Raw genomic sequence first — 25,998 nt, 5'->3', positions numbered from 1 at the left:
TTTTACTCACTTGCTACTTTCCTACATCAGGCTAAAGTAATAAAATAAAAAACTAATATATTCTCACTTGATATGTTGTCGGCCTCTTTGGCATTCTTGCTCCTAGTCAGTGTGGAGCTCTAATGTCACATGAACTCTCCCACCGCTCTGCAATCTTGTGAAACTATTCTGTAACAAATGACAAGGACCATGCACATTTAATGACAGTAATACAAATAATGTATGTGTAGTATTACAAATACATACATTCGAAAAATAAATATGTCCGTACAAAGAATATTAACTGTTTCAAAGAGTACTCGTGCTGGGTATTGCTTTCATCCACTTACTGGTTGTGGGGGGATCTGAAACAAAGTGATTAATATTTGGGCTTTGTCAGCATAAGGGGGCCACCATGCAAGACCATCGGAATACCACTACTTTGCCTCTGTTCCTCAACACAGTGGGAGAGTAACTGTACATTTGGGTAAACGTGTACATTCCTGTTAGCAAGATTAAAACCAGCACTATTTTGGCAATTGCACAAAATCGCAATTGCCAAAATATCAGTTACCTAAAACGCGGTTTGCAATTGGACGAAAGGCCAAAACGCATAGAAAACCCCAGCTAGCTAGGTACACTGCGCACATTGTTGTAGTTCACATTATTAGATGGAAACACAATTTGCTTACCTAAGCTAGCTAACTAGATTTCAAGATAGAGTTTGTGTACTCACCTTATATTCTATGAATATTGTTTTGTAGCAAAAATATCTTGTTGCCGGATAAGGCTTGGGTCAGACTTAGGTCAGGAAATAAATGGCCACGGAAAAGACTGCGCAGGATTGTACAAAGTAAACACATAGAACCGCCCATCGCAGACCCATTTTCTGGCCACACATTTCTTTTGATTGTTCATAGGTACATCCGACCTCCACTCGACCCTCTAAACCACTTTCGATCGTCCGATCTTATGCCGACATCACCAAGACGTATGTGTGCTATCTGGGCCACAGATGTTCAATTGGATTCAGGACTGGGCTCTGGCTGGGCCATTCCAAAATGTTAATCTTCTTCTGGTGAAGCAATGCTTTTGTGGATTTGGATGTGTGCTTTGGGTCGTTGTCATGCTGAAAGGTGAACTTCATCTTCAGCTTTCTAACGGACACCTTAAGGTTTGTGCCTGGTATTTGGAAGTGTTCATAATTTCCTCCACCCGGACTAAGACCCTGGTTCCAGCTGAAGAAAAACAGCCCCAAAGCATGACGCTGCCACCACCATGCTTCACTGTGGGTATGTTGTTCTTTGGGTGATGTGTAGTGTTGTTTTTGCGCCAAACATATCTTTTGGAATTATGGTCAAAATGTTCAACCTTGGTTTTATCAGACCAAAACACATTTTTCCCACATGCTTTTGGGAGACTTGATGTTTGTTTTTGCAAACTTAAGCCAGGCTTGGATGTTTTTCTTTGTAAGAAAAGGCTTCTGTCTTTCCACCCTACCCCATTCGTATGAAGTATACGGGAGATGTAGCACACAGCCAGTACTTGCCAGAAATTCCTGCAGTTCCTTTAATGTTGCTGTAGGCCTCTGGGAAGCCTCCCTGACCAGTCTTCTTCTCGTCTTTTCGTACATTTTGGAGGGACGTCCAGTTCTTGGTAATATCTCTCTTGTGCCATATTCTCTCCTCTTGATAATGACAATCTTCACTGTGTTCCATGGTATATATAATGTTTTGGAAATGATTTTGAACCCTTCTCCTGACTAATATCTTTCAACAATGAGATCCCTCTGATGCTTTGGAAGCTCTCTGCGGACCATGGCTTTTGCTCTGAGATGCAACTAAGAAAATGTCAGGAAAATCCTACTAGAACAGCTGAACTTTATTTCTGATTAATCAGAGTCACTTTAAATGATGGTAGGTGTTCTATTTAACATGAGTTTGAATGTGATTGGTTAATTCTGAACACAGTCAAATACCCAGTTATAAGAGAGTGTGCACACTTATGCAACCAGGTTATTGTAAGGTTTTCATTTTCCCCCCTCTAAGATTTCAGTTTGTTTTTCAAATGAATTGTTCACATTATAGGTCACATTAAAAGTGGAAAAGTTTCTGACATGATTTATCACAAAAAAATGCATTTTAACAGGGGTGTGTAGGCTTTTTATATCCACTGTACATGAGTTTGTCAGAAAGAGACTGCACTAAATTGCCTGCAAAGGAGATCAGATAGGATATGCTTTCAAAAAGCAACATAAAGACATGATGGGTGCTTGCCAGACAACACCTGGGTAAAGATGAAAAATATCTATCCAGAGCACAATATGCTCTGGACAGATAAGTTAAAGGAGGCCATGTGAGGCCAAAACTGAAACATTGCCTTTGGACAGAAGAACGTCCAGCCTTAAAAGCATGAGAGTGGTGGCATTATGGATTGGGGCTGCTTTGCTGTCTCAGGTCCTGGCCAACTTACCATTACTGTCAACCATGAATTCCATATAGTACCAGTGTCCCAATGAGGAGAGTCTGTCAAAAAGCTGAAGCTGAACCGAACATGGCTCTTGCAACAGGACAATGACCCAAAACACAAAAGAAAAGCTACAAGAGAATGGCTGAAAAATAAGAAATGGATAGTTATGGAATGGCCAAGTCAAAGCCCAGATCTCAATCCCATTGAAAAACTTTGTGGGGACTTGAAGTGTGCTGTTATTGCAAGAATACCCTTGAACATGGTACAGTCGAAGCAGTACAGTAGAGTGGGCATAAAATTCCTCTCAGCCGATATGACTGATTGCCAGATGCAGTAATTTCAGCCAAAGAATAGAAGCCAAGTTATTGAAGCTAGGCGTGAACAATGAACATTTATTTCTGTTGATTTTAATGTGAAAAATGTCAGTGTAACTTGTTAAGTTAGTTCATCTTTATCTATCAATAGTGTTGATGTGAAGATTGTATCTAACAATATCTTTCCAGAAAGTAAACTTTTTCACATGACTGCACTATCACCCAAACAATGTAAACACACCTGCATAAACACCCACACGTACATAAATAATACAATAGTCAGTTGCTCCTTATTACAGCCTTATGTTGAGAAAAAGTAAACAGGACGTGAATTCTAAATGATATTCAATCAGACACAGACCATGGATAACAGACAGACCATGGATAACAAACAGACCATGGATAACAGACAGACCATGGATAATAAACAGACCATGAATAACAGACAAACTATGTCTAAGAAACAGACTTTGGGAAACTGAGACAAACCATTGATAACATACAGACCACTGATAATTGAGACAGACCATGGACAACAGACATATCATGAATAAGAGACAGACCACCGATTACAGATACAGACCATGAATAACAGATGATGGATAACAGACATGTCATCGTTGACCAGAAGGCAAAATACATTTACATGGAACAACTTTCAATTAGAAACTTTTGGATGTTGCTGTCAAACTCACTGTCTATCACCTTCAAAAGTACCCGACACTACTTTTCCACCTCCCTTTCAACAAACCAAAAGGAAGTTAATTACTTTGTGGCTGCATGAAGACACAAGGGTTTTCCAAGAAAACAGGAAAGCTCTAAAGCAAAGTGTCATGAAGCCGAAGAAACAAAAGCCGGCCTATTAGTAATGCTTCCTCGTCTGAACTGGTGCCAGTGTCCACGGTGCCGGAGGTTGTTGCCTCTCAAGTGCCTATGCACAAACACGGCTCCTGATCCTGGTCGGCTCTTTCATATAATGATTTAAAAATGGAAATGGGAACTCCCTGAAGAGTGGAGACAGAGAGGGAAAATGATTAGAAAGTGCATTGCTTTCGCTTGTTGCTAAGGCTGCAAGAACCACCACTGCTGAATTAGGATGGAGACAATAAAGGAGTCTTTATTAAATCTGACATGGTGTTAGTTGAGTTTCTAAATTGTGTTAAATTGTAATTTGTGTCTGAAGTTTGTTTTAGGGTGATGAATGTTGTTTAGTAGTCTAAGATGATAAATGGGGATGGGATAATTGGAAAACAGCTTTTATGGGCAGACAGGTCTGCAACTCTCTTATCACTCTATTACCAATTTACCACCTGATGATGTCACCCAGATGTCAGGCAGAATTTTTTTCTGCCATCACTTACACAGCAAGGGCACAGCCATAAATTTCGCATTCTCAGTTTTATTTTAATCTTTTTTAGCATGGAAAAAGCAACAACAAAAACTTGGAAACCATGCATTTGACATCACTAGGCCTTTAATTTTATTACCCTAGGCCTATCTGCCATTACCCTAGACTATCCTAGTCTTCTGCCATTTTATTATGTTTGCTGATCTCTGAAGCTGCCCGGAGAAGCTGCACTGCGCCAGCACTACCTTTCTGAACTGGAAAGGTTCCATCGACATGGCAACCCAAAAGGTTCTTCCAGGCACCTTTAGTCTAAGAGTATACTTTATGAAGAAGTTATTTTTGATTGGTTTCTGAGGCAGCAGTGAGGTTAGACACGAGGACATGATGTTCTAGCACTCCAGGCAAGTTTCTTACAGCACTGTTAGGGTGAGAACCCCAACTGTTTGTGTGTTTGTGTGTGTGTGCGCATGTGTGTGTGTTTTTGTACATGTGCGTGCATGCACGTGTTTTGTGGGTGTGAGTGTATGTATTTGTGTGTGTTTCGGAGGAAGAAATAGCTTTTTGAAGTGCCAGAAACACCTTAGGGTTACTGAGACAGCTCTCACCTTGATACTCTCCCTTCCTCTCTCACACAAAATATAACACCACCACACCCAATACAACAACCCTCAATCCCTACACGCAACTCTACTCTCTGCTCCTATAATGTCTTACAAACCGTTGGGTAAGCATTATTACAGTGCAACGCAATGCTGTTCTGGTTGACACAGCCCTGATTGGTAGTTCAGGGCCCCGGGATAACAGACAGGCAGGTTGGAAGTACAGTACCTTCCCTATTTCTGGATGGACCCTAGCCTTTCAACTGAAGTACTATCAGATTCTTACCTATACAGCCCACTGGCACCCAGAATTCTGCAGTACGTGTATCAGCTATGCAGCCATCAGACTTCATTTGGACCTCGCTCAATGTGTAAGCCATACTGTCCACTAGGGGCGATGTGAATGCCTATTACATTTTAGTGAATTTGCAACTAGAGCACTGCATTCATTTAAGCTCCATGTTCTACTCTTGCATTAGGCAGTTATTTTTTTTGTTTGTTTTTGAAGTCCCCACGCATGCATGTTATATTTAAATGATCCTGTTATGTCTATAAAATCACTGTCTGTGTTTATTTTCTGAATATAAGTCTGAAATAGAGTTTTTGCAAATGATAGTCCGGAGCCCTGGAAATGGGACCGCTAAAAAAACTCATAGTTTTTTTTTGCCTTTCAAAAAGGCATAGTCTACCCTGAAATGGCTCTTCATCATATTGTCATCCTGAAGGGTCATTGAGCATTGGCTGTTAGGCTAGCTAAAAGAGCTTTCTATCAAACCGAAACAAAACAGGCATTGAGAAACAACCTTAACTAAGTGTATATTCTGTCTTGTCATTACAAATTTGGCATTAAAACAATTTACTAGTATGTTAATATTATGTCTTAATGCTAACTATACACTCACCTAAAGGATTATTAGGAACACCTGATCAATTTCTCATTAATGCAATTATCTAATCAACCAATCACATGGCAGTTGCTTCAATGCATTTAGGGGTGTGGTCCTGGTCAAGACAATCTCCTGAACTCCAAAGTGAATGTCAGAATGGGAAAGAAAGGTGATTTAAGCAATTTTGAGCGTGGCATGGTTGTTGGTGCCAGGCGGGCCGGTCTGAGTATTTCACAATCTGCTCAGTTACTGGGATTTTCACGCACAACCATTTCTAGGGTTTACAAAGAATGGTGTGAAAAGGAAAAAACATCCAGTATGCGGCAGTCCTGTGGGCGAAAATGCCTTGTTGATGCTAGAGGTCAGAGGAGAATGGGCCGACTGATTCAAGCTGATAGAAGAGCAACTTTGACTGAAATAACCACTCGTTACAAGCGAGGTATGCAGCAAAGCATTTGTGAAGCCACAACACGCACAACCTTGAGGCGGATGGGCTACAACTGCAGAAGACCCCACCGGGTACCACTCATCTCCACTACAAATAGGTAAAAGAGGCTACAATTTGCACGAGTTAACCAAAATTGGACAGTTGAAGACTGGAAGAATGTTGCCTGGTCTGATGAGTCTCGATTTCTGTTGAGACATTCAGATGGTAGAGTCAGAATTTGGCGTAAACAGAATGAGAACATGGATCCATCATGCCTTGTTACCACTGTGCAGGCTGGTGGTGGTGGTGTAATGGTGTGGGGGATGTTTTCTTGGCACACTTTAGGCCCCTTAGTGCCAATTGGGCATTGTTTAAATGCCATGACCTACCTGAGCATTGTTTCTGACCCTGTCCATCCCTGTCCATCCCTTTATGACCACCATGTACCCATCCTCTGATGGCTACTTCCAGCAGGGTAATGCACCATGTCACAAAGCTTGAATCATTTCAAATTGGTTTCTTGAACATGGCAATGAGTTCACTGTACTGAAATGGCCCCCATAGTCACCAGATCTCAACCTTTAGAGCATCTTTGGGATGTGGTGGAACGAGAGCTTTGTGTCCTGGATGTGCCTCCCACAAATCTCCATCAACTGCAAGATGCTATCCTATCAATATGGGCCAACATTTGTAAAGAATGCTTTCAGCACCTTGTTGAATCAATGCCACATAAAATGAAGGCAGTTCTGAAGGTGAAAGGGGGTCAAACACAGTATTAGTATGGTGTTCCTAATAATCCTTTAAGTGAGTGTATTAATAGTGTACTAACATAATTATTGCAGAAATACCTATGGGAGCTAATAAGTAAAATCACAAGAACGAGCAAGCCCCAACCTGCCAAGCATGTTAGAGTGATTACTGTACCTACATATTGATTGCAAGGTACAATGCATAGGTTTATAGTAGTTTATGGTTTGTTTACATATCTTACTGTGTATCTGTTTGCGAGCATTACTTAAAACCTTACTGCAACATGTAGGTAGCACATTCATTAAGCTAACCTGCAGCTGATGCATCCAGGTGAGCAATATTAGGTACTATTAAAGTGCTACCTAAAGTGCTTATTTGTATATGGGTGGTTGATATGACATGGACTTTTTCCTCAAAAATGTATGTGAACATAAAAGTTTATTTATCAAATACACCGATCAACACAGCGTCATCCTGCACAATGAAATTATTCTGACATGGCACCCAACAACTACGTAGTGAGACTTAAGAAGAGTATATAAGCAAAAATATAGCTAGACAGAAAATTATAATAAAATAAGGCAACAATACACATAACAATGTAAACTAGCAGCACTCTGGGTAGTATTATTGAAAATGTAGATAGATAGATTAGTATACACTGTACATAACATCAGTTTAAAAAGAGTACTGTAAGCTAGAAGTAATTTTGGTGGTATTATTGAATATTACAGATATGGCAAGTATGGCAGTAATATATATAAAAAAATGTAAACTAGCATCAGTTCTGAGAGAGTGGGATGGGGGAGTATAAAGAGTATGGTAGAAGCATTGAGTATTATAGATACATATGAGTGTAATATGCTAATGAATGATAGCTGCAAAGGAATATTCTAATGCATAATAAAAGTACCTGAAAGGACATCAAAGCATCTGGAATGTTCATGTGTAATCAGTATGACCATGGATCCGTGTTGCTGGTTGAGGAGCCTCATGGACTGAGGGAAAAAAAACAAATTTGAGCCTGGAAGTGGGTGCTCCGATGCTCCTGTAGCCTCTACCAGACGGCAGAAGTGTGCACAGACCATAGCCTGGGTGGCGGTGATCTTTGATGATGTTCCGTGCTTTCCTCAGGCATTGTGTATGGTAGATGCCTTGCACGGAGGAAAGATGGCAGCCAATGATGCGCTCTGCAGACTTCACCACCCTCTGGAGGGACTTGCGGTCTGCAGTGGAATAGCTGCCATAACAGGCAGTAATGCAGCCTGAGAGGATACTTTCAATGGTGCACCTGTAGAAGTTGGTGAGAGTTTTTGCAGACATGGCACATTTCTTGAGTCTGCTCAGGAAGTATAGTCATTTTTGGACAGTTTTCACTGCAGAGTTTGCATTTGAATTCGGATTTGAATTGCTGAGTTAAATTCCTGTGGAAGGTAGTAAGGCTGTATGTTGACAGACAGTAGCTCCAGGTCTGGTGAACAATGTGTCGATGGCACTGCAAAATCCGTTCCCCAGCGAGAGTTAACCATAATGGAGACTCCTCCGCCCTTACTTTAACCAGACTCTGATGTTCTGTCCTGTCGGTAGATAGAAAAACCAGCAGGGCTGATGCACAAGTATGGCATTGTAGGATCCAGCCATGATTCCACAAACTCTAGCACACAGCAGTTTGCAATATCTCATTGAAAGTTAATCCATGCGTGCAGTTCGTCCATTTTATTGTCCAGGGATTGAACATTTGCATGTTGAACCTTCATGCAATTCATCACTTACACCAAAATATTCAAATAAACATGAAAAAGCTTGATATGACTGTCCCAAAGTTTAAACTTTGAATAAAACAAATGAAAATAAATGCAATTTTCCACAATTAAGTACAGAATGATAACACATATGTCTATTTGTGTATCTGATATTTTCAAAGTCAGCTCTGATCAAAAAGATTTTGTCCCGGAAGTGGATATTGTATGGCGTAACACTATATTGTGATATTTAAATGGTCAATTGTTTGTTGACCCTTAGGGAGGTGGGGTCCTTGTTCAACCAGGAAGTAAAGAAACAACTCAGTAGGACATGGAAGGGTTACAATGTGAGTTGTCTCTTGTCATTTTTTCAATAAATATTTTTGGCACTCCCACTTCAGTACCGTTTCCCAGCGTCTTTTAGTGTCATGCTTTTTACATAAAAATGCCAAAGATAAATCACTTTTTTGTCATAATATGTTACCTTGTTGCAGTGGGCATGCTGCTAGGATGCTATCTTGTGCTAAGTGCATGAAACCTCATATGGTCTAACACTATCATACAGGTGCTGGTCATAAAATTTGAATATCATCAAAACGTTCAGTAATTCCATTCAAAAAGCGAAACTTGTTTATTATATTCATTCATTACACACAGACTGATATATTTCAAATGTTTATTTCTTTTAATTGTGATGATTATAACTGACAACTAATGAAAATACCAAATTCAGTATCTCAGAAAATTTTAATATTCCTTAAGACCATCCATCCATCTTCTTCCGCTTATCCGGGGCCAGGTCGTGGGGGCAGCAGTCTAAGTAGAGACTTCCCTCTCCCTAGACACTTTCTCCAGCTCTTCCGGGGGGACACCGAGGCGTTCCCAGGCCAGCCGGGAGACATAGTCCCTCCAGCGTGTCCAAGGTCTTCCCTGGGGTCTCCTACCGGTGGGACGGGCCCGGAACACCTTCCCGGGAAGGCGTTCAGGAGGCATCCGGGAACAGATGCCCAAGCCACCTCAGCTGACCCCTCTCGATGTGGAGGAGCAGCGGCTCTACTCTGAGCTCCTCCCGGGTGACCGAGCTTTTTCACCTTTTCATCTCTAAGGGATCCCCCAGCCACCCTGCAGAGAAAGCTCATTTCGGCCGCCTGTTTCCGGGATCTTGTCCTTTCGGTCATGACCCAAAGCTCATGACCGTAGGTGAGAGTAGGAACGTAGGTTGACCGGTAAATCACCACGACAGACCGATATATCGACCGCATTACTGCAGAAGCTGCACCGATCCGTCTGTCAATCTCCCGTTCCATCCTTCCCTCACTCGTGTACAAGACCCCTAGATACTTAAACTCCTCCATTTGAGGCAGACACTCTCCACCAACCTGAAGTGGGCAAGCCACCCTTTTCCGACTGAGGACCATGGCTTCGGATTTGGAGGTACTGATTCTCATCCCCACCACTTCACACTCGGCTGCAAACCGTCCCAGTGCATGCTGATGTTCCTGGTTTGAAAGGGCCAACACGACAACATCATCCGCAAGAGCAGAGACGAACTTGTGTGGTCCCCAAACCTGCGCCTAGAAATTCTGTCCATAAAAATTACGAACAGAACCGGTGACAAAGGGCAGCCCTGCCGGAGTCCAACATGCACTGGGAACAAGTCTGACTTACTGCCAGCAATGCGGACCAAGCTCCTGCTTCGGTCATACAGGGACCTGACAGCCCTCAGCAAAGGAGCCAGGGCCCCATATTCCCGAAGCACTCTCCACAGGATGCCGCGAGGGACACACTCGAATGCCTTCTCCAAATCCACAAAACACATGTGGATTGGTTGGGCAAACTCCCATGAACCCTCCAGCACCCCATAGAGGGTATAGAGCAGGTCCAGTGTCCCACGGCCCGGACGAAAACCACACTGTTCCTCCTGAATCCGAGGTTCTACTATCGGCTGTATTCTCCTATTCAGTACCCTGGCATAGACTTTCCCGGGGAGGCTGAGAAGGCTGAAAAGACCAATACAAAAAAATATTTTTAGAAATGTTGGCCAACTGAAAAGTATGAACATGAAAAGTATGAGCATGTACAGCACTCAATACTTAGTTGGGACTCCTTTTGCCTGAATTACTGCAGCAATGCGGTGTGGCATGGAGTCGATCAGTCTGTGGCACTGCTCAGGTGTTATGAGAGCCCAGGTTGCTCTGATAGTGGCCTTCAACTCTTCTGCATTGTTGGGTCTGGCATATCGTATCTTCCTCTTCACAATACCCCATACATTTTCTATAGGGTTAAGGTTAGGCGAGTTTGCTGGCCAATTAAGAACAGGGATACCATGGTCCTTAAACCAGGTACTGGTAGCTTTGGCACTCTGTGCAGGTGTTAAGTCCTGTTGGAAAATGAAATCTGCATCTCCATAAAGTTGGTCAGCAGCAGGAAGCATGAAGTGCTCTAAAACTTCCTGGTAGACGGCTGCGTTGACCTTGGACCTCAGAAAACACAGTGGACCAACTCCATCAGATGACATGACACCCCAAACCATCACTGACTGTGGAAACTTTACACTGGACTTCAAGCAATGTGGATTCTGTGCCTCTCCTCTCTTCCTCCAGACTCTGGGACCTTGATTTCCAAAGGAAATGCAAAATGTACTTTCATCAGAGAACATAACTCAGCAGCAGTCCAGTCCTTTTTGTCTTTAGCCCAGGCGAGACGCTTCTGACGCTGTGTCTTGTTCAAGAGTGGCTTGACACAAGGAATGCGACAGCTGAAACCCATGTCTTGCATACATCTGTGTGTGGTGGTTCTTGAATCACTGACTCCAGCTGCAGTCCACTCTTTGTGAATCTCCCCCACATTTTTGAATGGGTTTTGTTTCACAATCCTCTTCAGGGTGTGGTTATCCCTATTGCTTGTACACTTTTTTCTACCATATTTTTCCTTCCCTTCGCCTCTCTATTAATGTGCTTGGACACAGAGCTCTGTGAACAGCCAGCCTCTTTAGCTGTGACATTTTGTGTCTTGTCCTCCTTGCGCAAGGTGTCAATGGTTGTCTTTTGGACAGCTGTCAAGTCATCAGTCTTCCCCATGATTGTGTTGACTGCAGAACTAGACTGAGAGACCATTTAAAGGCCTTTGTAGATGTTTTGGGTTAATTAGCTGATTAGAGTGTGGCACCAGGTGTAACAATATTCAAATGTTCTGAGATACTGAATTTGGGGTTTTCAATAGTTGTCAGTTATAATCATCAACATTAAAAGAAATAAACACTTGAAATATATCAGTCTGTGTGGAATGAATGTATACATTATACAAGTTTCACTTTTTGATTGGAATTACTGAAATAAATCAACTTTTTGATGATATTCAAATTGTATGACCAGCACCTGTATTGTGTGACAGGTTTGGTGTGTCACTTCATATGATTCTTTTGTCACATCATATGAAATTAACTACATTTTCCTACACACAGAATAATTATTAATTTCAGCTAACAATTCTTGTATTTTATATCTAATAGCTAAGCTTAATGTATGTTTTGTCATTTTTAACTCTTTTTTGGCTATCATCACATGAAAACAAGTGAACTAAGCTGAAGCCTAGTTTTAGAGCCCAGGCCGGCATTGAACACCTTGCTTATCCAAGTGTTATTAATCTTCTTTTAGCTGACCTCTCACAGTCAAAATTTCCTATTATTTTACATTAGCGCCCATCGAGGAAGACTGTACCTACACCATTTGTCATACTTATTCATTACTAATCTAACCTTGTTTATATGACTGATTTGCTTAGGGGTAGTTATGAGTAAACAATACTTACCAATAGTTAATATTCAACAGACTTACTTACCTACTTGTGATTTCTTTATTTGTGAGTTCCTCACTAGAAATATGATTCTTTAATAGTTCTGTGGTACAATGTTTCACCCCTTTGTGTGAATGTTCTTTAACAGTTTTTGTTTGAATGTTAATGCATATAATACACATATTTGCTTTGACAAATTGTACTGTGGTGTGGTTCATTCTATGGTGTGCCACTATATGATTTTGGTGTGACATTCAGAATTTTGACCCAAAAAAGGCTTTCTTAGTTGTAAATCATACAAATCTCAATGGAACATATAAAATAAGATCAGCAAGAGACACAAGCATTTTGTTTGATTCATAACAGGGTTTGTCGGAATTAATCAAGAATATATTGAAAGATTGAGAACAGATGTCTGCATGATGATTAAGAAAAAATATACAAAATGTAGTGAGTTTCTTAAGAAAAGCAAATCATTTCATTTTATATACAATTACACACACACACACACACACACACACATATATATATATTTACATGCACACACAATTCCTAAATATTTGATACAATATTTTAGAAAATAATGTCAGTATCCAAATATTTCCAGACCTAACTGTATATATTTGGAAATCTAAGAGTCTGTAGGACCCAATTCATATTTTTTATGCCTAATATTTGAAGTAAAAAAAAAATTGGCTTATATATCAACCACCAATACGCACATATGGATATCCCAGTGTTTCCCAATCCTGGTCCTCGGGACCCAAAGGGGTGCACATTTTTGTGTTTGAGTGATAGGGCAAAAACAAAAACGTGCACCCTCTTTGGGTCCCTGAGGACGAGCATTGGGACACACTGGGATATACAGTACAAATGAGTCTTATTTCATTAATGTACACGGTCCACTTTGATCCAATCTGTCTTAAACAGTCTGTTTTAATTGATAGCAAAAGGTTAAGATTATTGATTATTATTTATACTATTATACTGTGAGGGACTGAGTGAACCTGATGCTAGTGTAAGGCAGCACTTATTTGAATGAATTGGGTTTTTGAACTACAATATCTTATGGACCAGTAGGTTTGGCTTCTGGAGCAGAGTGGAATGTTCAATCAGACGTGCACAGATTTTATACTTTAAATATATTGCTGGATTTATATGTTAAGATTGTAGAATAGCAAATGAAATGTGTCACAGTGTGTAGTTGTTTAATCCACAACATGCAATTCAATACCTATTACTAGTATTCTATATACCCTCGGAGGCACCCTATAATACTAAAGCTACACAAGCTTAGCAATCAAATCCACTTGTAAGTTTGACCTCACAAGACAGGTAACATGCATGGGTGTGTTTAAATGTCTGAAAGTATGTTAATGTCTGTGAATGTACGTTCTCAAATCCATCCTACCACAATGCTGTGAGTGTAACAGGGTTGATCAAGGATAGTCTCTAGACTCCAGTGGGAAGCTCACCATCTTGAAACATCAGGTCTTCAAAGAAACAAGACCAAAGAAATAGGAAAATCCCTCAAAAAACTAAAACCTGATTTCCTGTAGTGTAGAAGACTAAACACCCAAAATGGTCAGGTCCAGTACAACTACATTGCTTCTATTAAACAAAAGTATAACCTAAGTTACATTGGTTCAACTTTTCACAACAAAAAATTATTAAATGCATTCTTTTCTTTTTATGAATGAAATAATACTGATACAAAGTTTATAATACTTATGTGATTTACCTTCTTTCGTCAGGGTAAAGACGGGGTAAGCACAAAGAAAGAAAGCTTCAAGTTGCGCCAATTAGTGATATTTAGCAGGGAAAATCCTGTTTTATTGTTCAATATTATCAAACATTTTGTTTAATACCCGTTTTAAAGCCAATGTTCTTCTTACGTATCTTAACTGAATCACTTCATCTGTCTTTTTGTAATGTATTCGTCTCTGTTTCACGTCATGCACCTGCTTGTTTTCTCTCTGGTTAAGTTCTACCTGGCTGCTAAGCTATGGGTAAAAGTCGCTAGTTGGAATTAAAGCAAGCTGCCCATTTGGTGAAACAATTTGAAATGATTGGCTCAGTGATTTGTTTAGTTGTATGCCCTGTTCCAGCACAATATTTATCAGTTATATTTATTCTCTGTATGTATGTACATTTTTGTAAATGTATATTCTATATTTTAATGATAATACAATATTTATGGGTGCTACACTAGGTCAGATCTCTGAAAGCAAAATATCTATTTTTTTTTTATTGTTATAAATAGAAGATTTGGGCAAGTCGACTTTTGGAAAATAGTTTTTTGACAACCGATCTATGAAAGATATTCTGCATTCAACACTTCTATTGCAGAAGAGGTTTAGCACCAGAGGCCTGCCGGAAAGAATGAGCCAATGTCAGCGCCATCCAATTGCACTGATCGTTGGTCTTTGATTAGCAAGTGACAGAGTGACTGACAGGCAGTTAGGCAGAGACATACACACCCACATTTGCCTTGACCTTACACTACCGTCGAAAAGTTTGGGCCCAACATCCTAGAGTCGCCTCTTCACTGTTTCCTGTGCACCATACAGAAAGGTTGCACTGACAATGGCTCTGCATTCACTACCTAGTTTTTAAAATTGTATTACTTATTTATGTACATGCTGCACTGTCGCTCATACAGTATGATCAACTAGCACTCCTGGAAGTTCGTTCATCGCTGATTATGGACTTTTCTTTACATTCCGGAGCACTTGCTGTGATTCATTTGTCCTGCCATGAATTTGTTTACCAACACGCAAACGTGGCTAATGGTATTCTATGTAGATCTCAGACGAGATACTGCAATCTGCATTTTACTCACACATTTTCAATCCCTAGACAATAAAATGGATGCACTACACACTCAGGTTAACTTCCAGCCAGACAATGCAAACTTCTGTGTGCTGGCGTTTGTTGAGACTTGGCTAGATCCTATGGCGCCAGACTCTGCCATTATCCCAGCAGATTTTTCCATCTACCAGCATGACAGAACTTCGGAGTCAGGAAAGGGTAAATGCGGAGGGATCTGCAATATACACTCACCAAAAGGATTATAAGGAACACCAATTTCTCATTAATGCAATTATCTAATCAACCAATCACATGGAAGTTGCTTCAATGCATTCATGGGTGTGGTCCTGGTCAAGACTAAATCATCGGTTGCCATCTCTCCTCCATGCAAGGCATCTACCACACACGATGCCTTGGGAAAGCAAGAAACATCATAAAAGACTATAGTCACCCACGATATGGCCTGTTCACACTGCTGCCATCTGGTAGATATTACTGGAGCATCAGGACACGCACTTCAAGACTCACAAACAGTTTTCCCCCCATGCCATAAGGCTTCTCAACCAGCAACACTGGTTGATCACTTCTAATGCTCTGATTACTTTCTATGCGCATTCAATGTCCATTAGCGTATTTTAATGTACCATTTATTGGCACTATTACACTTATATTTATAGTATTTAATATTTCATGAACTGCCACCTTAACGTGGTGGAGGGGTTTGAGTACCTGAGTGACCCTAGGAGCTATGTTGTCTGGGGCTATATGCCCCTGGTAGGGTCTCCCAAGGCAAACAGGTCCTAGGCGACGGGTCAGATTAAGAGCGGTTCAAAACCCTTTAATGATGAAAAAAATGTTGAGGTCTGTGACATCGCCCGGTATGGCGCAGCCGGGGCCCCACCCTGGAGCCAGGCCCGAGATTGGGGCTCGTACGCGAGCGCCTGGTGGCCATGCCTTTCCCCATGGGGCCCGGCCGGGCTCATTCCAAAGGAGCGACGTGGGGCCGCCTTCCCGTGGGCTCACCACCTGCAGGAGGGACCATAAGGGGCCGGTGCGGAGAGGATCGGGCGGCAGTCGAAGGCGGGGGCCTAGACAACCCGATCCCTGGACACGGAAACTAGCTCTAGGGACGTGGAACATCACCTCGCTGGCGGGGAAGGAGCCTGAGATTGTGCGTGAGGTTGAGAGGTTCCGACTAGAGGTTGTGCGATCACCTCTACGCACGGCTTGGGCTCTGGAACCACACTCCTTGAGAGAGGTTGGACTCTTCACCACTCTGGAGTTGCCCATGGTGAGAGGCGGCGGGCTGGTGTGGGTTTACTTATAGCTCCCCAGCTCCCCATGTGTTGGAGTTTACCCCGGTGAACAAGAGGGTCGTTTCCCTACGCCTACGGGTCGGGGATAGGTCTCTCACTGTTGTTTGTGCCTACGGGCCGAAGGGCAGTGCAGAGTACCCAACCTTTTTGGAGTCTCTGGGAGGGGTGCTGGAAAGTGCTCCGACTGGGGACTCCATCGTTCTACTGGGGGACTTCAACGCCCACGTGGGCAACGACAGTGACACCTGGAGAGGTGTGATTGGGAGGAACGGCCCCCCTGATCTGAACCCGAGCGGTGTTCAGTTATTGGACTTCTGTGCTAGTCACAGTTTGTCCATAACAAACACCATGTTCAAGCATAAGGGTGTCCATCAGTGCACGTGGCACCAGGACACCCTAGGCCGTAGGTCGATGATCGACTTTGTTGTCGTTTCATCTGACCTGCGGCGTTATATCTTGGACACTCGGGTGAAGAGAGGGGCGGAGCTGTCAACTGATCACCACCTGGTGGTGAGTTGGATCCGATGGCGGGGGAGGAAGCTGGAAAGATCTTTAACTCCCACCTGCGGCAGAGCTTCGACTGGATCCCGAGGGAGGCTGGAGATATTGAGTCCGAGTGGACCATGTTCTCCACCGCCATTGTCGAAGCGGCCGCTCAGAGCTGTTGCCGTAAGGTCTCCGGTGCCTTTCGAGGCGGCAATCCCCGAACCCGGTGGTGGACACCGGAAGTAAGGGATGCCGTCAAGCTGAAGAAGGAGTCCTATCAGGCCTGGTTGGCTTGTGGGACTCCTGAGGCAGCTGACGGGTACCGGCAGGCCAAGCGGACTGCAGCCCGGGTGGTTGGGGAGGCAAAAACTCTGGCCTGGGAGGAGTTTGGTGAGGCCATGGAGAAGGACTATCGGCTGGCCTCGAAGAGATTCTGGCAAACCGTCCGGCGCCTCAGGAGAGGGAAACAGTGCCCTAACAACGCTGTTTACAGTAGAGGTGGGCAGCTGTTGACCTCAACTTGGGATGTCGGCGGGCGGTGGAAGGAGTACTTCGAGGATCTCCTCAAACCCGCCGTCACCTCAAACCCGCCGTCAAGGTGTTCCGGGCCCGTCCCACTGGGAGGAGACCCCGGGGAAGACCTAGGACACGCTGGAGGGACTATGTCTCCCGGCTGGCCTGGGAACGCCTCGATGTCCCCCTGAAAGAGCTGGAGGAAGTGTCTAGGGAGAGGGAAGTCTGTTCATCTCTGCTTAGACTGCTGCCCCCGTGACCCGGCCCTGGATAAGCGGAAGAAAAATGATGATGATGAATATTTTTTAATGTTGTCCATATACCAATTTTGTCCTCATATTTTACATATTGCTCACTGTGTAGATGTCACGTGCCATGTCATAAGAATTTCACTGCTCAAAACGACACTATGTTATCCTGTGCATATGACAATAAACCAAAAAAAGAAACCCAGCAAGCCTAGTTCAGCCCGCTTGCGATTAGAAATGATCAATGTTTTTGCAATGGTTGGTTTCAATCCGCGGTTTCCTATGAGGCAGACTGTATCTTTAAGCATTACACTATTTAAACAGTGGGAATAAATTTAGTAGTAGTTTAGAATAAAAGGGGTAATAGCATCTCTGCTGGAAGAAAATGGCTAGACTACACACTAGCTAGGCACATCACAAGGCACTCCCTCACTACTCATAGTAGTCCGGCCGCTGTTGGAAAGCCTCCAGAGATGCAAATTAGCTGATGCAAATTGAGATCTGGAGAAATGTGGCAAAAGCTGGCGGCACACTGGCTGTAGGACATTATAGCTTTTGGCGGCTCACCAGCAGCAAAATCCTGCCACGCCGCCATCGATTGCTCGCTGGGTAACGGTGCACGTCCACTGTTCCGGCACATATTCGCCTGCAAACATGCCGTCTTGCCCCTTGAGCCTTGCCCCTGCTTATAGACAGCTCAAACGGCCGCACTGCCCTCCTGAGATGCTTTGCACAACCGTCAATAAAGCCTTGACGCTGTTCATTGAAAATTAATTAGATCCATCTGAGGAAGCAGGCGCGCTGGACCAGTGGACATCCACCGTAAGAGACCACTGCAAATTGAACGCTTCTGTTCCTCACTCAAAACTTCCCTTTTCAACTTTTTTGGAAAGGAAAGAAAAAGGTGGAGTGGTCTCTTAATTTTTTCCGGAGCTGTATATTGTGCGACTGCTGAAATGGGCCGAGTGGATAAACATTTCTGAGAGACATATATTGGAACGTCTGAGAAAAGAATCGAATAAGGGTCAAAATACTGAATAATCCCACAATATTGCAGGGCTTGCGGGTAGGCAGACCACCTCTTTATAGTCTCCAAATGCCACTTTTATCCCAGCAATTACATTTTTGCTGAAATAATGCGGGCAACAGAACGTTTATTAATGGAACTGAAGTGTACTTTTGTACAAAGATTACTGTAGATAGTCCATACAATAATAGCTAACCATTACGCTATTTGAACTACGAGGGAACTATGAAAGCACTGGCTCAATCTCAAATTGCCTACATACTACATACCACAACCACGTACTTCGCGAATGATGGAGAGGTCCGTACCGTTTTCTATACAGTATTCTAGTATGCCAGTATTAGGACTGAATGGAATATAGTACCTCATAAAATTGCATCTCGACATTAGATCATTTTGTCATGCTTTAACATCACGCCAAGACTGAATATTTATCTAGACACCATTAATCATTGTGTTAAACATTTCTGATTAAGTTTACTTCCACTATAAATTCAGTGGGGCAAAAAAGTATTTAGTCAGCCACCAATTGTGCAAGTTCTCCCACCTGTCATTTTCAGCATAGGTACACTTCAACTATGAGAGACAAAATGACAAAAAAGAATCCAGAAAATCACATTGTAGATTTTTTATGAATTTATTGGTAAATTCCTCTGTAAAATAAGTATTTGGTCACCTACAAACAAGCAAGATTTCTGGCTCTCACAGACCTGTAACTTCTACTTTAAGAGGCTCCTCTGTCCTCCACTCATTACCTGTATTAATGGCACCTGTTGAACTTATCAGTATAAAAGATACCTGTCCACAACCTCAAACCGTCACACTCCAAACTCCACTATGGCCAAGACCAAAGAGCTGTCAAAGGACACCAGAAACAAAATTGTAGACCTGCACCAGGCTGGGAACACTGAATCTGCAATAGGTAAGCAGCTTGGTGTGAAGAAATCAACTGTGGGAGCAATTATAAGAAAATGGAAGACATACAAGACCACTGATAATATCCCTCGATCCGGGGGATCTCACCCTGTGGGGTCAAAATGATCACAAAAATCCCTGAACGACACGGGGGGACCTAGTGAATGACCTGCAGAGAGCTGGGACCAAAGTAACAAAGGCACACTACACCGCCAGGGACTCAAATCCTGCAGTGCCAGACGTGTCCCCCTGCTTAAGCCAGTACATGTCCAGGCCCATCTGAGGTTTGCTAGAGAGCATTTGGATGGTCCAGAAGAGGTTTGGGAGAATGTCATATGGTCAGATGAAACCAAAATAGAACTTTTTGGTAAGAACTCAAATCTTCGTGTTTGCAGGAGAAAGAATGCTGAAAGAATGCTGAGTTGCATCCATTGAACACCATACCTACTGTAAAGCATGGGTGTGGAAACATCATGCTTTGGGGCTGTTTTTCTGCAAAGGGACCAGGACAACTGATCTGGGTGAAGGAAAGAATGAATGGGGCCATGTATCGTGAGAGTTTGAGTGAAAACCTCCTTCCATCAGCAAAGGCATTGAAGATGAAACGTGGCTGGGTCCTTCAGCATGACAATGATCCCAAACACACCACCCGGGCAATGAAGGAGTGGCTTCGTAAGAAACATTTCAAGGTCCTGGAGTGGCCTAGCCAGTGGCCTAGCCAGTCACCAGATTTCAACCCCATAGAAAATCTTTGGAGGGAGTTGAAAGTCCGTGTTGCCCAGCGACAGCCCTAAAACATCACTGCTTAGAGGAGATCTGCATGGAGGAATGGGCCAAAATACCAGCAACAGTGTGTGAAAACCTTGTGAAGACTTACAAAAAACTTTGACCTCTGTCATTGCCAAAAAAGGGTATATAATAAAGTGTTGAGATGAACTTTTGTTATTGACCAAATACTTATTTTCCACCATAATTTACCAATAAATTCATTAAAAATTCTACAATGTGATTTTCTTTTTTTTTTTCATAGTTGAAGTGTACCTATGAAAACAATTACAGGCCTCTGTCATCTTTTTGAGTGTGAGAAATTGCACAATTAGTGGCTGACTAAATACTTTTTTGCCCCACTGTAGCATCTACTTTTTGAACTGTATGGCTTTTCTTAGCCAGTAATAGGCTCACTAGTATCAACTTATTACTTGGAATAGTCATAAGAATTGAGAAAGACTGAAGGTGAAGTTTACAGTGCCAAAGTAATTTCATTTAATGGCACAACGTTTGTTTTTCTTTCAATTGTGAATGACATTGATACAATAACTGTCAATATGGGTGAAGATAACTGACTATTTTGTCAAGTGAAAAGAGAGAATTTTATAACCCCCCCCCCTCTTTTACTGCACACGAGGTATAGGCTATTACCCCAAAAAGCATGCATGGATGCGCATTTCGAAAATCCACCAGAAATATTTGCAATATTACTGTAAAGAGTTTTATTTTAGGCTTACTATAACGTAGATACTGAAGGTTGTAGCCAGCACATTTTTTGTCTATACTGAACAGATCCTAATTCATAATTTATAATGTTTATAGCAAGACTCAAACAGCGCACACTTGCGTGGAAGGCTGCATCTCTAACCACAATGCTATTTAACAACGCTCTTCTTAGCCAGCTCCGCTTACGCGGTTCGGCAAAAAGACTTCGATGTTGAGACTGGTGTTTTCTGGATACTATTTAAAGAAGCTGCCAGTTGCGGACCTGTGATCTGTTTCTCAATTTAGATAACCAATGTATTTGTCCTCTTGCTCAGTTGTGCACCAGGGCCTCACACTCCTTTTCTATTCAGGTTAGAGCCAGTCTGCGCTGTTCTGTGAAGGGAGTACTACATATAGTTGTATGAAATCTTCAGTTTCTTGGTATTTTCTCGGCATTTTGAGCCTGTAATCAAACCCACACATCTAAAAAAGGCCAGATGTATTGTTTCTTTAAACAGCATTGTGTATATTGACAGCATTCTATGTATAGATATAACCCTTTACCTTTTCTTCTTATTCATTTTTTTGCTGAATAAGTGATCTAGTATGGGCTTATTATTCTTGAAGCGCTGATATTACTTTCTAAATAGATGCTTTTTTTATGGTCATGTGAGGAAATGGGCATGAGAAACGTAACACATAACACTGACTAGCGCTGAACAACGAACAATAGATTAGATGGGGTGGCCATTACTGATAGGCCCCACATACCCTTACCACACCTCCTGCTAGGAACTGTCCATTTGACTGTCATAGATTCTATCGATAGACCCATGGACCATCGGGGAGGTTGGAACATACCACACAAGTGTACCATGTAGGATAAACCTTTCTTATTGGAGCATAATAGACAGTGTAATGGTTGGCTACAATCATTGACCGTCCACAATGTGTATTGGCATAAAATACTGTGTTAACTTGTAATTATTGGAGAGAAAATGAAGGAAGGTTGGAAGGTTGACATCATAGCCTCATGCTGAATAAAGATGGCTCTCCCCTGACTTCCGGTTGCATTTATTTTGTTCATGGATCAAAACTGGACAGAATCTAACAGTCAGATTACTTACATTAGTGAATGATTATATTCCTTCAGGAAATGGTGACAGAGACTGTAATTAGGCTTTGTTTCCTATTTCATCCCACAACTACCATCCTACAGCACTTGAAATTCCACTCCCACTGTGTTTAAGTGTGTGAACATTTTAACCACCCTCCTCTTGTGATTGGAGCGTCCTACTTAAAGGGCAATCTCACCATTCCTCATGTACTTAATACAGTCATTATTTATGTTAGCAATTATATATTTTTGTCATAAAAATACAATATCTCAACACAATCAAGTTAATTAGAATACTGCGGTAGGAACTGAAGCTATCGACTTCATCTTAATTCATCTGTTCATTAAAAACCAGACGTTGTAGTGTTTACATAGCGCACGTAGATACTGCCACTCTAACAATAGACTATCTGAGAATATGATCACTTTTTAAAACCCCAAATATACCATATGTAAGTACAACAGATCAGGTCTGTGTCCCTTCCATTTATACCATGCCAACAGACAATAACATTAACACACATTTATCAGTAGAAATAACTTTTATAGAATAATAGAATGTAACTCTGTTTAAGCTCTTTAAAGACAGATATAGACAGTTTTGCACATGGACAGTGGATACAGTGGACAGGCAGGCAGATCCCTATTTATCAAGCATGGTTAACAAGTTTGGACTGCGTTGCTATTTTAACAACAGTAACCATGTCTAAAAAGTACTGTATACTTATGTAATTGTTATGATATATAAAATTCCCACAGGTATTTTGTTAAATATGCCAGGCTCAAACAAATTGCTGTTTTAACGGAAGTTACCCTATATGTAAAATATAAAGATTGCTAGCTACAGATCTCAACATTTAGCGTCTCAAACCATCAAACCATTATACAGTTGCCTAATAAATTCAAACACGTGTGATTCAACCATCACCATATAATATCACTCTAAAAACAATCCTTGAAATCAGGATGACAAGCCATTGTGTTCCGAAATGCAGTCACCTACTGTAGCTTCTTCTCTGGGTTGAAGGAGGGACAATGCCAGAGCAGGACATAGTGTTCCCTCCCAGTTGTAGTCTTTTAGAAATTGGAAATATTGATATATATTGATACTGTAAATTTTTCAGATCCCTCTAGCCTTTCAATACACGTTCTTTTTAACACGCAGTTGCATTTTCCTCACTCCTTCTGGTCAATTATGTGTAAAACAAATCTCAGTGACCTAGAAATCTTGCAAACTTGATATAAACCCTGAGGGTCCCCCAGGGTAAAATGCCCCTTTAACGGCTGTCTCTCCTTGCAATTTACACCCTCTGAGCTGCGGATGCTCTGGAAGGAGTAACCTCATATTCTTGTCTCCGTCTGTACATCATTCAAGTTGGCTGCGATGGTTTTTGTAGTTTTTGCTTCAAGCGCAACTCTCTACCCTGACGAAAATGCACTGCTGAATTACTACAGCATGCAAAAATAATTGGTGTTGTGGTGGATATGTAAAGATATGCATTCTGATGTAAATTACATGCACTATTCAAGATACACAAGTATTGTTTTGTAGTTTTCAGTAAGAAACCGTTTCCAGTAGTGATCAGGTAGACATTTTTACTACTTAATTTTGGTAGTAAATATTGAACAAAAACACTATAGATGTACTACACAGGTTACGCAGGAAAAATCTGGAGGTTTTTTAGTATATCATATTGGAAGGAAATAAGCAGTCAAAACACTATAGCTGCCCCACACCGTGTAATGTTTTTTTTAAAAGGTTACATGCTGGAGAAATGTGGCAGGAACAAGAAAGGAGGATCTGAAGAGTGGGACTTGATGTTAGATGGTTCCTTACCATCTAACATCAAGACAAATAGAGAACATCTGAACGAGGGCAAATACTTTTCACTTCACTGTATGGGATATATAGGATTACCTCTCACTGTTACCATGGCAACGCTTATATCCGTGTGCCTGTTGGGAAGATGTCAGTGAAACAAGCCCCTTTCCAGCAATGTAGGAAGCTCCCTCCGTACACACACACACACACCATGTGACAATTTCACCAAGATTTATTCAATGACCTCCACCGTATCACAACCAGTCATAAAAGCTGTCTTTTCAAATGAAAGGAGTACTGTAGTACACAGCACTTTACCTCCCAGCAGGCAAATATAGCCTAAGGCAGTGGTCACCAGCGGATATCCTAGGCGTTCTAGTCGATCGCCAGTCATTCCTATGAAAAAACATAGTAAACCCTTGCAAGTTGGCAGTAGATACACCTTCAACTCGCTTGTGTACCGTGTAAGCAAAGCGATCCCATTTCGTGTGTCTGGAGGTAACCTTCATCTAATGGGTTGAGCCTGGAGAGGCTCAAATTCAAACATCAGACTGTGTACGAGCTAGACTGAAGAGGCTGCGGGGTGGTCATTAGAAGCAGCCACACTCTATGCAGTGCGTAACATCTTACCATACTGAGTATTGATGAATTAGATTAAATTGACCACTATCAGGGGTTAATCCAATGCAAAACTATTGTGGCTGTACAATTAATATTGAAACAAACTAAGGAGCTAGAGGAGTGTGCCCATCTCTCAAGGAATGCATTGTTGGATTCAAGACACGCGCCATCTCCGCCTAAGGCCAACAGGGAAACAACAGATTCTGTATTAGGTTTAATGATTAGATGCTCACCAAGGCAGGAAAGCAGACCTGTTTTTAAAGCCCATAGAAATGCATTGGGCTTATTTCGAAAATATTTTGGCATGAGATAACCCTCTCACTTCGTCTCTTTCTCACTAGAAACAAGGATGCAAATGACCTCCTTACAGAGGAGACTAACAGACCAATGGGGGTGGCCGTTGGTGAATGTTACAACTTTATGACCACTTCCAGGCAGTTTGGAAGTGACACCCAAAAGAGCATTTGGCAACTGCGAGGGCAAAAGGGGAGCTGCTTGGGCATAGGTGCACACCTTTTGGGGCACACCCCCGGAAACGGCAAAGTTCATTCAGTGAGACTTCAAAGGTCTTAAAACCATGACAGGAGGGGGAAACTGTCAACAAATTCAGCAAAGAAATGTTTTTTTTATGAGTAAGTTCAAATATTTTATTCAGCACTGTCAACACTTTTTATTCAAAGGCATGAAATTATTTTCTACATCGTGCTACCACCAGCGGTGAAGCTATATGAGTAGCAACAATATTGGGAAATAGTTCAGAATAGGCTTTCCTTGTTAATATTAACTGCTTGTGTGTTCTTTAATATCATGTTTTACTGTCTCTGGTCATACAAGTAGAAACATGATTTTTTGCACAAAGCAGAAGTAATTTGGTGCAACTTCAGTTTTGCTGTCAACAGGAAGGTGGTGTGATATTTTAATTTCAACAAAGAGTATTGAGTAATGGTCCTAGGCTGCTGTCTCCCTCCCTCAGCTAAGACATCATCAGATGCAGGCACCATTAGTCCATAAAAATGTAAATGCTAAATTATTTATATGTATGCTCACTCTGTGTCTCACACACTGTGCCTCACAAGCAGTGCCGGCTCTAGCCTTTTGGGGGCCCTAAGCAAAATCTGGGTCCCAAAATGTCAAGCCCCGTAGCAGCTAGGGGCCCTAAGCAACCGCTATGTCACTTATGCCTAGAACCGGCCTTGCTGACAAGTTACCCTGAAGGGGTGTGCATAAGAGTGACATGACACTGTCACGATACTGTCATAACCATGACATGATACATGAAGAAATCATTTTGACTGTTTATGAATGTTGTCATTTGGTATCATTTGGTTGATTATGGTCA

Source organism: Esox lucius, chromosome 1 (assembly GCF_011004845.1).
Source record: "Esox lucius isolate fEsoLuc1 chromosome 1, fEsoLuc1.pri, whole genome shotgun sequence".
Classification (NCBI taxonomy): Eukaryota; Metazoa; Chordata; class Actinopteri; order Esociformes; family Esocidae; genus Esox; species Esox lucius.
This window is presented reverse-complemented; position numbering follows the sequence as displayed.